At 40.3% G+C, this 14,314-nt stretch overlaps 1 protein-coding gene across 4 annotated transcripts in view; it reads right to left on the bottom strand.

Annotated features, from left to right (window-relative positions):
* Window positions 1–14,314, bottom strand: part of hmcn1 (hemicentin 1) — a 100,088-nt gene that overhangs the window by 74,399 nt on the left and 11,375 nt on the right. The window lies entirely within an intron of this gene.

Here is a 14,314-nt window from a genome sequence, read left to right as displayed (position 1 = left end):
TGGTAGGTAAGCCCGCTGGGTCTAACTGGAAGTGGCTCTGTTCTGAAAGACCAGCCTGTTCTCATTATGTTCCCATCAGCTGTTCTCCTTCATAATAGGAAAGACCTTATAACTCAGGTATGCTCTTCTGTCAGCGACGAGAGAGTCTGGCGTGAGGTCATTGTGCTGCGGTTGCCTGTGTCAGTGTGCAAGGCCAATGACATTGTGTGCCGTTTCTAAACTCATGTTGTCTCTGCTTTCCAGCTTTCTTTCTTTGTTCAAGGTTCGATGAGCTGTAAAACTGTTAAACATGTTTTTTTCCCCCAAGGAAGCATGAAAGATAACTATAGTAGTGCCAAGACGACAGCCTGTACTGAACTTAACAAATCACACACAACATTCATACACATTGCAATCAGACTGTAAAACAAAATTTCAGATTAGTTTGATTCTTGTGTTAAAAGCAGGGATAATTTCAAACAAATAGCATATAAAAGGGAAGCTTTCCCCAAAACCACACAGCAAATACATCCCCTTTGAAACAATTCAAAAGCATTTTACATTAAAGAAGTCAGAAAGTGCATTAGAGTTCCTCGACACAAAAATTATAGGGGCTGTGCAAGAGGGACTCTGAGATCCTTTTGATGCATTCCCCATATCTAAAGTGTCTCTGAAGTGTATTTTGTTTTTGTGTATATTACCATCTTCAGCAAATAAAAATGTATAAACTGATTTTCTATGGTTTGCTTTTAGTTTATGTGAACAAAGAAAAACACTGTATAAACAAATGCTTGCAGAACTCTAAAATCTCCCTCAAGAGATTGTTTCAGAGCGCTCATATTTTGGCAGTGTGAAAAACCCTTGAAGTGTAGAAAAAGAACATTTAGGCGATCAAAGCCGTGTTTAAGAGTAACAGGATAGTAATTTTGACTGCTGTGCATGCTGAACTGGCTTTCAAGAGAATGCTTTCATGAATGGAAAAGTTTACACAGTCCTGGGACGTTTCTCTCGATTAAAGAGTTTTATCTTAGCAGCCTGGTTTTCTTTACCTCTCCTCTGACCTAAAAGCGGCTTCACAGTTAAGGGAAGCCGGGTCAAAAAGTACATGGAAACATTAAAAAAAAAGCACATAAATGGCAACATGCTCAGAGGATTCTTAAATGCCAGTTGCATTAGAACATCTCTGAAAAGGAAAAAATTATGGCAATTAATTTTGGAAAACATTTAGGAGAAGGATGGTAAAAAAGTGTTGCATTTAAGACCGTGGTGTATAAAAGAGAGGAAAAACCTTAGAACAGAAATTAATTATAATAAAAATAAAGATGAAGTAGGTGATGTATTTGAGCTATTTGATTTTTGGTTAGCTTAGATCATTAAAAGAAACAGTCAAAGCATTTTCTCATGAATAACTAAAACATAAAACATGAAACTAACATAAAACGGCTCTGCAACTTTCTAACCTCAGACAGATGAATGCATTTGAACAGATAAACAAGAAAAAAAAGACTATGCAAAGTCACACAAAGAGAGGTTATTAAACTAAAACTCCTAGAAATGCTGTCCCTATGCTCTCTGCCTTCTATTATTATTATTATTATTATTATTATTATTATTATTAAAAGCTTGTTTCCAAAAATAAGAAGTTTACCTCACTAAAGGCCAAATCACTGCAGCTTGTCAATCTAAATGAGAAACTAAGGAAAACCTTAAAAAGAGATGGATGAAGCCTGGCAAACCACTGTGGAAGTTGAGTTACTAACCCTCCACCACATCTCTCCTGCCAAAGACCAGAGAGTTTATATAGATGTGGAAGCAATCATATTAACAGCCCTGAACATTTGTTTTTATCCATTTTATTCCAGCAATCAGGAGGATCTGAATCAAACTCTATGTACTATGCAAATGAATGATTAAGAGCATCAGATGCTGTTTATGCTCCAGGGATAAACAGGTTGGATTTATTACAGGGTACTGACCTTAATGACAATACTATGATGCCAGTGTAGATAATTGAAATTACTGTTTTATTGCTGTGACACATTTATGAGATCATTCTCTCTTTCTTTTAATGTTCACATACAGTGGGGAGAACAAGTATTTGATACACTGCCGATTATCATAGGTACTTCTTCAACTGTGAATAACGGAATCTAAAACAAAAATCCAGAAAATCACATTGTATGATTTTTAAGTAATTAATTAGCATTTTATTGCATGACATAAGTATTTGATACATCAGAAAAGCAGAACTTAATATTTGGTACAGAAACCTTTGTTTGCAATTACAGAGATCATACGTTTCCTGTAGTTCTTGACCAGGTTTGCATACACTGCAGGGATTTTGGCTCACTCCTCCATACAGACCTTCTCCAGATCCTTCAGGTTTCAGGGCTGTCGCTGGGCAATACAGACTTTCAGCTCCCTCCAAAGATTTTCTATTGGGTTCAGGTCTGGAGACTGGCTAGGCCCCTCCAGGACCTTGAGATGCTTCTTACAGAGCCACTCCTTAGTTGCCCTGGCTGTGCGTTTCGTCTTCAATGATCTTACTGAGGGAAGGAGGTTGTTGGCCAAGATCGTGCGATACATGGCCCCATCCATCCTCCCCTCAATACGGTGCAGTCGTCCTGTCCCCTTTACAGAAAAGCATCCCCAAAGAATGATGTTTCCACCTCCATGCTTCACGGTTGGGATGGTGTTTTTGGAGTTGTACTCATCCTTCTTCTTCCTCCAAACACGGCGAGTGGAGTTTAGACCAAAAAGCTCTATTTTTGTCTCATCAGACCACATGACCTTCTCCCATTCCTCCTCTGGATCATCCAGATGGTCATTGGCAAACTTCAGACGGGCCTGGACATGCGCTGGCTTGAGCAAGGAGACCTTGGTGCACTGCAGGATTTTAATCCATGACGGCGTAGTGTGTTACTAATGGTTTTCTTTGAGACTGTGGTCCCAGCTCTCTTCAGGTCATTGACCAGGTCCTGCCGTGTAGTTCTGGGCTGATCCCTCACCTTCCTAATGATCATTGATGCCCCACGAGGTGAGATCTTGCATGGTGCCCCAGACTGAGGGAGATTGACCGTCATCTTGAACTTCTTCCATTTTCTAATAATTGTGCCAACAGTTGTTGCCTTCTCACCAAGCTGCTTGCCTATTGTCCTTTAGCCCATCCCAGCCTTGTGCAGGTCTACAATTTTATCCCTGATGTCCGTACACAGCTCTCTGGTCTTGGCCATTGTGGAGAGGTTGGAGTCTGTCTGATTGAGAGTGTGGAGAGGTGTCTTTTATACAGGTAACGAGTTCAAACAGGTGCAGTTAATACAGGTAATGAGTGGAGAACAGGAGGGCTTCTTAAAGAAAAACTAACAGGTCTGTGAGAGCTGGAATTCTTACTGGTTGGTAGGTGATCAAATACTTAAGTCATGCAATAAAATGCAAATTAATTATTTAAAAATCATACAATGTGATTTTCTGGACTTTTGTTTTAGATTCAGTTTCTCAGAGTTGTAGTGTACCTGATAAAAATTACAGACCTCTACATGCTTTGTAAGTAGGAAAACCTGCAAAATCGGCAGTGTATCAAATACTTGTTCTCAATTCTTGTTTTGGATCATAACTTTAGAACCCTAATGGCTACAAACAAAATCATTTTCCCTGAATCCTCAAGTCATCCATACAAAATAAATATCACCGATTTCATTTCTGCCTATAAAATTTCCCCACAATTTTAGATTTTTAAAAAAACCTCCTATAGGTTGTTAGTCTGATCTTCACCAAAACAGCAGCTAGGGAACATGCTGGCAAAAAGTTATCAAAAGAACTTTGATTCAAATATAAGTTAATTCATTGGTGGGACTATTTGTACGAGTTGACCTACCGTTTCTAAATGCAATATCCAAGCTTAACAAAACTTGACACACAAAGAAAACAGGACATTCTGAGGACGCACAAAAAGTTTTGTAAAATTTCGGTAATAGGGGGGCGCTACAACTAAAATTGGGATGCATCTTCTTTGGTGGACGTCCTAACATATCTTCTAATATGACTTGGATACTTCAAAAAACATTGCCGCCAGCAGCCAATCAAATTTCAGCAGCTAATAACACCAAATCCGAATAGCCAACTGTTGCGAAAATCGATATATTTGTGCATTGTGTAAACACACAGGATAAGGACTTGTAATCCTAATGTTTTTCTATTGGTTTCATTCACTCTGAATGGAAATAAATGCATTGACCTAATTAATTTGTATAACTGTATAATTTGCATACTGCTGTCCATTTAAATTGAAAATACAATTTTATGTCTTTGTCACAATAATAATAATAATGGGCCTTGAGATAAATGCTTCAGACAAAGTTTTGAAAGTTTTTTCATTTGAAATTGTCCAGTCCATGGATTTCATCTCAATTTAAATGTTGAATATGAGTCCACACATACACCACATCTATTTTGATCAAACCCTAACTTTCAGTGAAAATTCAAGATGGACTTTGCTGTAAAAACCACATCATAAGATGTGTTTCAAATTGGTTGTTGGTGCTTGGACCCAGATGATTGCCGCGTTTGGCTATATTTATAAATTGAAGTTACATGAGTCAGCAATCGAGTCTAAAAATAACCAAATAACATAATGAATACACCAAATTACTAACAGAATTAACATCATGAACTGTTAAACATGTGGAGGAAATAACAGTAATAAAATGTATTCAAACATCCGCTGACAACAAATATGTTACACAGACTCCTCTAGGAACAGCAGTATTTCACTGATGCAGGATAATCATTTCAAATGCTTCAGCATCTTGCCAGGAAACTACCAAAACAGTAAGCCTTTGTAAGAAAGGGGGAAAAAAGATGACTGATGAAAAAGAACAGTTCAATAAATGCTAGGGTTGCCTTTACAGCACAACAGCCAGTGTTCAGGACAAAAATCACAAAACTCCACACTCTATGCCCTAAAGTTGATAGACAATTGATGGATATCAATATTTATATGTGAAAGAAACATGGAAGGAGGTGAATGAGATTTGGAATGAGATGTGAGTCAAGATAAGGAAGAAATTGCTATTATAGTAGGGATGTGCAAGTCCAGCCAACTAGTTGATTAACCGATACTGCTGCTAGTCGACTTGGAAATACTAGTCGTTTACAATTTTTTTTTTTTGCACGTTTAATGTTTTGCTATGTTTAAATGACCGTCATGTTAAAAAAAAGATCCACATTGTTCGCAGCAAACCATTGAGTGATTCGTGGTTTTACACACTGAAACACCTATAGGCTGGAGTATGGAGACTTTTAGCAATTTAGCTGACACTGAAGCCTTCACAGACCATATTTACAAAGTGTGTGTTAATGATATAGAACAGAAGCAAGCTATTGCTGACAACTTCAGAAGGCAAGAACTACACTTAATTCAGGGGTCTAAATATCTGTTTCTAATTTAGGCCAGTAGCGTGATTGGTTTGGCTTTGGGTGTATGTAATTGGCTAAGGGAGGCTCAGGGTTTCCAGTAGGAGCTCTCTGGAGGAGTGTCCTAAAATTGATTGACACCTTTGAATGGCTGTTGATACGACAGCACCCCATAAAACTGTCGAAACAGGTCATGTTTCCCTCAGTATGTGACTGCAGCTGCCAGCAGCACAACAAAATACTTCAAATAATCTTTGAAGTTTGTACTGAATATCAAATAACTCTTATAGAAGCCATTATTCCCCCCAAAATACGTAATCAGCCACCATACAACTACACTGTGTTCCAAATTATTAGGTGACAATAAACATTCAGATTTTTTTTTTAAAAAGAAAGTGTTTGTTTTATTTCTCCATATCTTTTTAGATAACTGGTATCAATCTCAGACAGGTTTGTTAAATAGTTTTCCAGTTGGGTAAATGGAAACCCTACTTAAAGAGGGTGCTCCACATTATTAAGCAAGTCACAGTTCTCATGCAATATGGGGAGGAAGAAAGATCTTTCTGAAGATGAAAAACATGAAATGGTGCAATGTTACCCAAATGGTATGAAAACAACTAATATTGTGTGACAACTGAATGGAGATGATTGAACTATCATAAGATCTGTGAGTAATTTACAGCACAAGAGACTTATAAAGGAAAGTTTCTGTCAAAATAATAGCTATAAAAAGCCAGGTATTTGAAGCTGCTGGTGTCTCTGGAGTTTCAAGAACCTCTCCATGCAGGCTGGCAGTTGTAAAGCTGCATTTCAGCCACCTCTAACCAAAGCTCACAAAGAAAAATGTTTACAGTGGCTGTAGAAATACACAAAGACTCATTTTTTCATTCACTGATGAATGCCGTACTACAATGGATGGTGTAGATGGATGGATTTCTGGATGGTTGGTGAGTGGCCAAAAGAAATTAATACTTTTATTCAACAAGGATTTAGTTGATCTAAAGTTGACCTTCTCCCAAGGTTTATTTTTCTCTTTTATTTTGACCTTCTCCCAAGAGTTTTGGTTCCTTGCCACTGTCGCCTTTGGGTTGGCTTGCTCAGTTGGGGACACTAAATTTTCAACTAAATTACTGATCTGCCCGCATTGTCACTATATGATAATTGAAATGAGCTGGATAACATCACCATTTTCTCCAGAGCGGCTGTACAGCCGAATCAAATTCTGTTGCATTATTTTCCTGTCTAACACTGTGAAGCTGCTTTGAAACAATAGGCATTGTAAAAAGCGCTATATAAACAAAGATGACATGATTTAAAGGTGACTAAAGTGACAGTAAAGACCTGTATAATATATATAAAAAAAATTCTATTTTAAATAAATGCTGTTCTTGAACTCTTTCTAATCAAAGAATCATGAAAAAATGCAGGGCTCCAGACTGCGACCAAATGGCCTTTTTTTTACCTGCTTCTATCTAGTGGGAAGCAATCACCGCAGAATTCTCCCTTTTATAAACCCCAGATATCAGATCAAACAGCGCTGCCGTAGAAAAAAGCAGGAGAAACCATTGTGGCATAAACGATTTATATCCAAAAAAGCAGTAAAATATCCAAAAACCACTAGTTGTATGTTGTATATTTTGTTCAGTTGAGTACTTACAATGTCCCAAATATTAGTATATCATCAGTATGATGTTCTAATGTTGATGTAACTTACTGCTAATCTCATACAGCCAACAAACTAACACACAGAATAACATTATAACTTTCAACACACTCAAATGCAGTTTAGATAATGTAGACCAAGTGAAACAGCATTGCATTTCCTCACAATTTTAATTAGTCAAATAAACTGACCTGTATGAGTAGTAATTTAGCACTTGCGGGTAGTTTGGTAGAATGAAATGTCCTCATTTCTTTATATGAAATGGCTGCTAATCTTTTAAAATATATTTAATATATATTTGTAATATATTATAGCTTTTAATATATATTTTTAATATTTTCAAATAGAAAACAGGTATTTTAAATGGTATATTTCACAATATTACAGAGACAAAATGTAAAAATAAAAAGCTTTTGAACAGAAGTGTATATATTTTTATTGCCTATTGTCTTTCTCAGTAACTAACTATGCTTACAGGATGTCTTTAAAATACACACGTAAACCTTGCACAAGTGGTTAAGGTACATTGTGCAAAATGTTCTTCCCAACATGCACTGCTGCTGGATACTCAGAAGGTTCTAGTGACAGGGAACGTAAGAGCTTAGCCCTTATGTCTGACTGTCTAAAAGCCTCATTTGGCTTTAGGTAACGCTTTCGATTAAGGCCCGGAAAGTACTGTGTAAGTAAAGCGAATTTACAGCATAACTTTCGGTAATTATAGTGAAACTATAAAGTAAGTACAAGTAGGTATAAGGGAGCAATATGTAATATTGGGGGAATAAAGGGGTAACTTTCAGGAAAATTAACAAATTATTTATACTGCAAAGTATTTTTTAATTAAGGGGTAATTATCGGTGTAGTTACAGGGTAACTATGAATCTGCAGACTGTAAATTAAAGTGGTTCTTGTTCCCCTCTTGTTTCATGTAGTTACAGGGTAAGTATGAATCTACGAGCTGTCAGATTAAAGTGGCGGTTTTTCCATGCATGTAGTTACAGGGGAAGTACAATAAACATACAAAATCTGATATCACTCATAAATATTCATTTGAAAAACAACTTAATCCAAAACAGATTTATGACACTTCATATTCATTCTTTAAAATAAACTTTTCATTTAAAATAATAACGTCCGGACAGAAAGAGGCACATTTTTTTTGTTTCTCTTGCTTGTCTTCCTCTTCTTGTTCCTCTCCTTCTTTTTCATTATTTCTACTGATGCATCTTAAAGGGATAGTTCACCCAAAAATGAAAATTAGCCCCTGATTTACTCACCCTCAAGTCATCCGAGGTGTATATGGCATTCTTCTTACAGACAAATAAAATCTGAGTTATATTAAAAATGTTCTGGCTAATCCAAGCATTATAATGGCAGTAATAGTTGCTCTGTTTTTGAAGTCCATAAAAAATGCATCTGTCCGTCAAATAACATGATCCACGCGGCTCTGGGGTGTTAATAAAGGCCTTCTGAAGCGAATCGATGTTTTTGTGTAAGAAAAATATCCATATTTAAAAATGTATTTCATTTTTTTCTATGGCTGTCATGAGTTGGGTTTGGCTCTCTTCTCCTTCCCACCTGTTTGCTATCGCAATCAGCGTGCTCTCTGATTGAGACGCACCTGTTCCTCTTTTCATTGATCTTTCTGGCTATTTAGTGCCTCCTGTTTGTGGCTTCTTTGCCAGATTATTATTGTATGCTTTTCGCTCTAGTTCACATCTCTTGTTTGCCCCGTCTAATCTGCTCGGATCGACCTGTGTTGTCGTGTTGGTCTCACCTGTTTTTCTGTCCAGTTTCCTGCTGTACGTGAGTAACCATCTGGACGCTGTCTGTGGTGCTGAGTGCTTTGACTGGGGCTGTTTCGCTCGCCACTGCCTTCCCGTTGCGAGCACAGACATCGGCCTGTTTCTAAGGACTGTCATTGTTTGTTGCCTGTGTTATGCTCCAGATCTGCATCACCATTTCCTGTGATCGGCAGTCTGCCTAAGTTCCTTTTGTGACTGAATAAACATTTCTGTTTTGCACCTTTGCATTTGGGTCCTCTCTCCGTTCACTGACAGAATAATCTGGCCACCATGGACCCAGCAAAGGAGACGCCTTTCCGCACTGCTGTTGAGATGCAAGGAGCTCTGCTGGGCAAGCATGAGGAGGAGCTCTCTGTCACCAAGCATGCTGTGGAGATTCTGGCAGTCCAAGTAACCAAACTCACAAACCAGCTTCACCATCTTCGCCTGGAGCAGTCTGCGGGCGCATCTCGTAGTTCCGCGGAGCCTCGAATCAATAATCCCCCCTGTTACTCAGGTGAGCCCTCTGGGTGTCGTGCCTTCTTAACGCAATGCGAGGTGATTTTCTCTCTTCAGTCTACCACATATGCAGAGGAACGTTTCAAGGTTGCCTTCGTTGTCTCTCTCCTCACGGGACGGGCTCGCGACTGGGGGACGGCTCTCTGGGAGGCTGGTTCCGTGTGCTGTCAGCAATTCGCTACCTTTAAGGAGGAAATGATAAGAGTGTTTGATCGCTCCATCTTCGGAAAGGAAGCTTCTCGGCAGCTTGCCGCCTTGCGCCAGGGTAAGCGTTCCGCTACTGACTTTGCCATTGAGTTTCAGGCCGCTACCTGTGAATGGAACGAACCTGCTGTTTCTGCGCGTTTCCTGGACGGGTTAAACAACGAGCTCAAGGACGAGATTTTTGCACGAGAGATCCCTTCTCAGTTTAACCAACTGGCGGAGCTGGCAATCCGCCTTGACAAGCGGTTTGATCTGCGTCGACGAGCACGCGGTAGCAACCCCGAGCAACCGAGGTATCCTTCCGCCGCACCCTTTTCTGAATCAAGTTCTGATCCTGAACCAATGCAGCTGGGGAGAACACGGATTTCTTCCACCGAACGTCAACGGCGCATACAGGAGGGTCTCTGCCTGTACTGTGTCGGCTCTGGTCATTACGCGGGTACCGGTCCAGTAAAAGCAAGAGCTCGCCAGCAGTTCGGGGAGTACTGGTGAGCACAACCCCCATAACCCCACTTCACAAGAACCGCACTATGTTTGATGCTGTCGTGCGCTGGCGGGTCTCATCATTTCCCTGTTCTGCCCTTATTGACTCCGGTGCTGAGGGAAACTTCATGGATGAGAGCTGGGCTATTGAACATGGTATTCCCTTACAGGAACTGTCTGATCCCCCCACTGCCTTTGCATTAGATGGCCGTGTGCTGTCTAACATTCATCGAGCATCCGTAACAGTGAGTCTCACCATTTCTGGTAATCACCAAGAGACTATTTCTTTTTTTACTTTTCATTCCCCACTAGCCCCTATTGTTTTGGGTCACCCATGGTTACAACAGCATAATCCCCAGATTAATTGGGTGGAGGGGTCTATTTTATCTTGGAGTTTACCGTGTCATGTCAAATGTCTTGTATCTGCTGTCCCCGCTGTCTCTTCTATCTCTGTTTTTCAGGAGGAGTCTATTGATCTTTCTAGGGTTCCTGAGGAGTACCACGATCTGCGGGCAGTGTTCAGTCATTCACGGGCCACCTCTCTCCCTCCCCATCGACCATGCGATTGTAGCATCGATCTTCGCCCTGGTACAACCCCACCTCGCGGAGGTTATATTCTCTATCTGCACCCGAGCGCGAAGTGCTAGAGAAGTAGGGAAGACTGCGTTCAATACCCCTCTAGGCCACTTTGAATACCGCGTTCTTCCTTTCGGGCTGGTAAATGCTCCCGCAGTTTTTCAGGCGCTTGTAAATGACGTTTTGAGAGATATGCTAAATGTCTTCATATTTGTGTACTTAGACGATAAACTCATCTTCTCGTCCTCACTCCAGGAGCATGTCCAACACGTACGATGCGTGTTACAGCGCCTTTTAGAGAATCGTCTTTTCGTCAAGGCAGAGAAATGCGAATTTTATTCTGAGTCTGTAACGTTTCTCGGTTCCGTCGTGTCGGCAGAAGGAGTTAGTATGGATTCCGCTAAGTCACAGGCTGTCATCGATTGGCCCGTTCCCAATTCCCGTACGGCTTTCCAGCGTTTCCTGGGATTTGCACATTTTTATCTACGGTTTATCCGTAATTTCAGTCAGATTGCAGCTCCTCTTACCGCCTTTACTTCTGTCAAATCGCGTTTTCTCTGCCATCTCTCTGCTGAGTGCCATCTCTACCATCGTCATCTACTGGGTTGTCTCCGTTTTTCTGTTGTCTGGGGTATCAGCCGCCTCTGTTCTCTTCTCAGGAACCTGACGCGGCTGTCCCTTTGGTCCAGTCTTTTATCTTGCGCTGTCGCCGTACCTGGAAGAGGGTGCGAAAAGCTCTTTGCCGTACCAGAGAACGCACCTGCCGTGCTGCCGACCGTCGCCGCTTGCAAACTCCTAGGTACGTTTGCGGACAAAAGGTGTGGCAAAATGGTTCTCAGTCCGGTGGCTGTGCGCCTTCGGTTATCTCACTCTTTGCGCCGTGTCCACCCCGTTTTTCACGTCTCTTGCATTAAACCCGTCATTCGGGCTCCTACCAACCCTTCTCCCCCCCCTGCTCTTGTCGAGTGTTCTCCCGTATATAGGGTCAAGAGGCTGCTGGACATGCGACCCCGGGGGCGGGGGCATCAGTATTTGGTCGATTGGGAGGGTTACGGTCCAGAGGAGAGGTGCTGGGTGCCGGCCCGGGACGTTCTGGACCGCTCGCTCATCGAGGACTTCCTTCGCTCTCGTCAGTCCCCTTCCTTGGGAGCGCCTGGGGGCGCTCGTTAGGGAGGGGGTACTGTCATGAGTTGGGTTTGGCTCTCTTCTCCTTCCCACCTGTTTGCTAGACATTGAGTACACAGCGCAAACAAAGACACAACAGCAGTAATCGAATGTAATCCAGTTAATTGTGGGGATAGCTGGCTAGCCCGGATACGCTCACACTTACCCCCTTCTGCTTAATCTCGCGCCGCGTATGGCGCCTCCGCTGTGGGCCAGATGCATTACTGGGGGTCGGTGATGTTGAAGGCCGACCGGCCAGTGCAGCCCGAGCCTCGGCGTGTGTGAGGTTTATCTCGAAAGAGATGTGAGTCTGCCGATGTTGAGCAGAAACTCATGACTGTATGCACATTGTAGAACAGATAGACGCGATGAGGACGTACAAAAACTAGGGATGCACCGATATGAACATTTTGGCCGATACCGATAACCGATAATTCTTAATATTTGAAAGCCGATAACCGATATATTGGCCGATAAATCTAAATACAAATTTTAATAAACTCTGAGAGCCTGATTACAAAAACAAAAGGCTCACCATTAAAAGCCATGTCCCAAACACTTCAACATAAATCAAACCTATACACTACAGTAGCCTATTTGAACCAGTGTGAGATTCCTTACCTTTTCAAATTAATTTTACACTCCTATGGCCAAACATTTTTTTTTAACACTTTACAATAAGGTTTAATTTTTGTTAGTATTAGTTAACCAACAATGAATGAACAATACTTCAACAGGATTTATTAATTTTAGTTCATGTTAATCTCAACATATTCAGACCCAAAGTTGTGTCTTTTAACATTAGGTATGAACTGTGAATGGACTGTTACAAAACACAAACATTTTATTACTAAAAGAAACAAAGGTTATTGCTCTCTGTTTGTTCATGATAGTTAATGCATTAATAAAATGAGACCTTATTTGTAAAATGTTACCAAAAATTATATTGTCTAAAAAATAAAAATAATATACCTAAATAATGCAAACAAGTAATTGAACAGCATTACTTAGGCTGCATAATAAAGAATCAGAATGCAAGTGCATGAAATAACCTCCGCACAGACGATAAAGAAATGGTTTTAATCAAACCATATTGTTGATGGAAATGATACGAGAACAATAAAAGTGCTAATTATAAAAAAGAATGCTTCTGTGTTTTTGAAAAAAAAAAAAGTTTAATATTACAGTAATAGTAAACATCTGTAATATTAGTCTAGTCTATTGGGAATAATGTTGCTGTTTGAGAGCGCGCTGAAGCTGGAGAGAATGAACGAACAACCATAAACTGAAGCGCTTAGAAGTTTAATTAACAACTAAACGCATCATATATGAGAACAATCAGATATTTATACAAAATAAATATAATATTACAACTTATATTAGCACAAAATCATGCATAGGTGAAGGGTTATAATTCCTGTGGATGCTCTTCCCCTGTTTGAGAGCGTGCTGAAACTTAAGATGATCACCGGTACAGTGAAGCACTGCGGGTTATTGACTTAACGAAACACATCCTATATGACTTTAATCAGATGTTTATACTACAAAAACATAATATTACGACTTACATATGCTTAAAATGACACGAATGCACAAGCGAACTTGACTGTGCTGGTCAGAATGCGTTGTTGACGCTTCCCACAACAGCGCGCTGAAAAACAACTAAACTACGTTTTATAACAGAAATATTCTCATTGCAGTGTTATGTATAGGACAGTCCCAGTAGTTATTAATGCTGTGCATTTCTGTTTGAAATGCGCGCGCCGGTACAATGAAGTGCTTTACTGCATCGTTAATTAACTCAACCAAACGCATCCTATATGGGATTATATATACAAAATAATAAATATAATATTACAACTTACAATGGCACAAAAGGCTGTGAATGCACAAGCAAACTTGACTGTGCTCGTCATGAAGGTGTAACTCCGTGGGCGCGTGCTGAAGCTAAAGACCGGTACAATGAAGTGCTTTACTGCATCGTTTATTAACTCAACCAAACGCATCCTATATGATATTACATACACAGAATAATAATAAATATAATATTACAACTTACAATGGCACAAAAGGCTGTGAATGCACAAGCGAACTTGACTGTGCTCGTCATGAAGGTGTAACTCCGTGGGCGCGCTCTTCCCTCAACACACGCGCTGAAACACAACGCTCTTTTACTGCCTATTCTATTCTCATTATCATTTTATGTAGATTATAGAAGACTTGCGCTGCACATGTTGCACATAACTGTATTTTCCTTTTCGAAGTGATTCCAAACATATTTAGAGCAATTCAAACCCATCATGGTGGACAGCGCGTCCGTCTCAGCTGAAGGAAATAATACATTATCTATCGGCTTGACTATATCGGTCAAATTTTCTTATTGGACCGATAACGATAACATCAAAAATAATCATTTATCGGCCGATAACGATATGTTGCCGATATATCGTGCATCCCTAACAAAAACACTGACTCACAGGATAGAAAACACGAAAACACCGTTCTGTCTGGAGAGAGAGAAGCCGCAGCGTGT

Source organism: Gobio gobio (assembly GCF_949357685.1).
Source record: "Gobio gobio genome assembly, chromosome: 12".
NCBI lineage: Eukaryota > Metazoa > Chordata > Actinopteri > Cypriniformes > Gobionidae > Gobio > Gobio gobio.
Note: the sequence above shows the minus strand (reverse complement) of the source record. Positions and strands in the feature narration are given on the sequence as shown.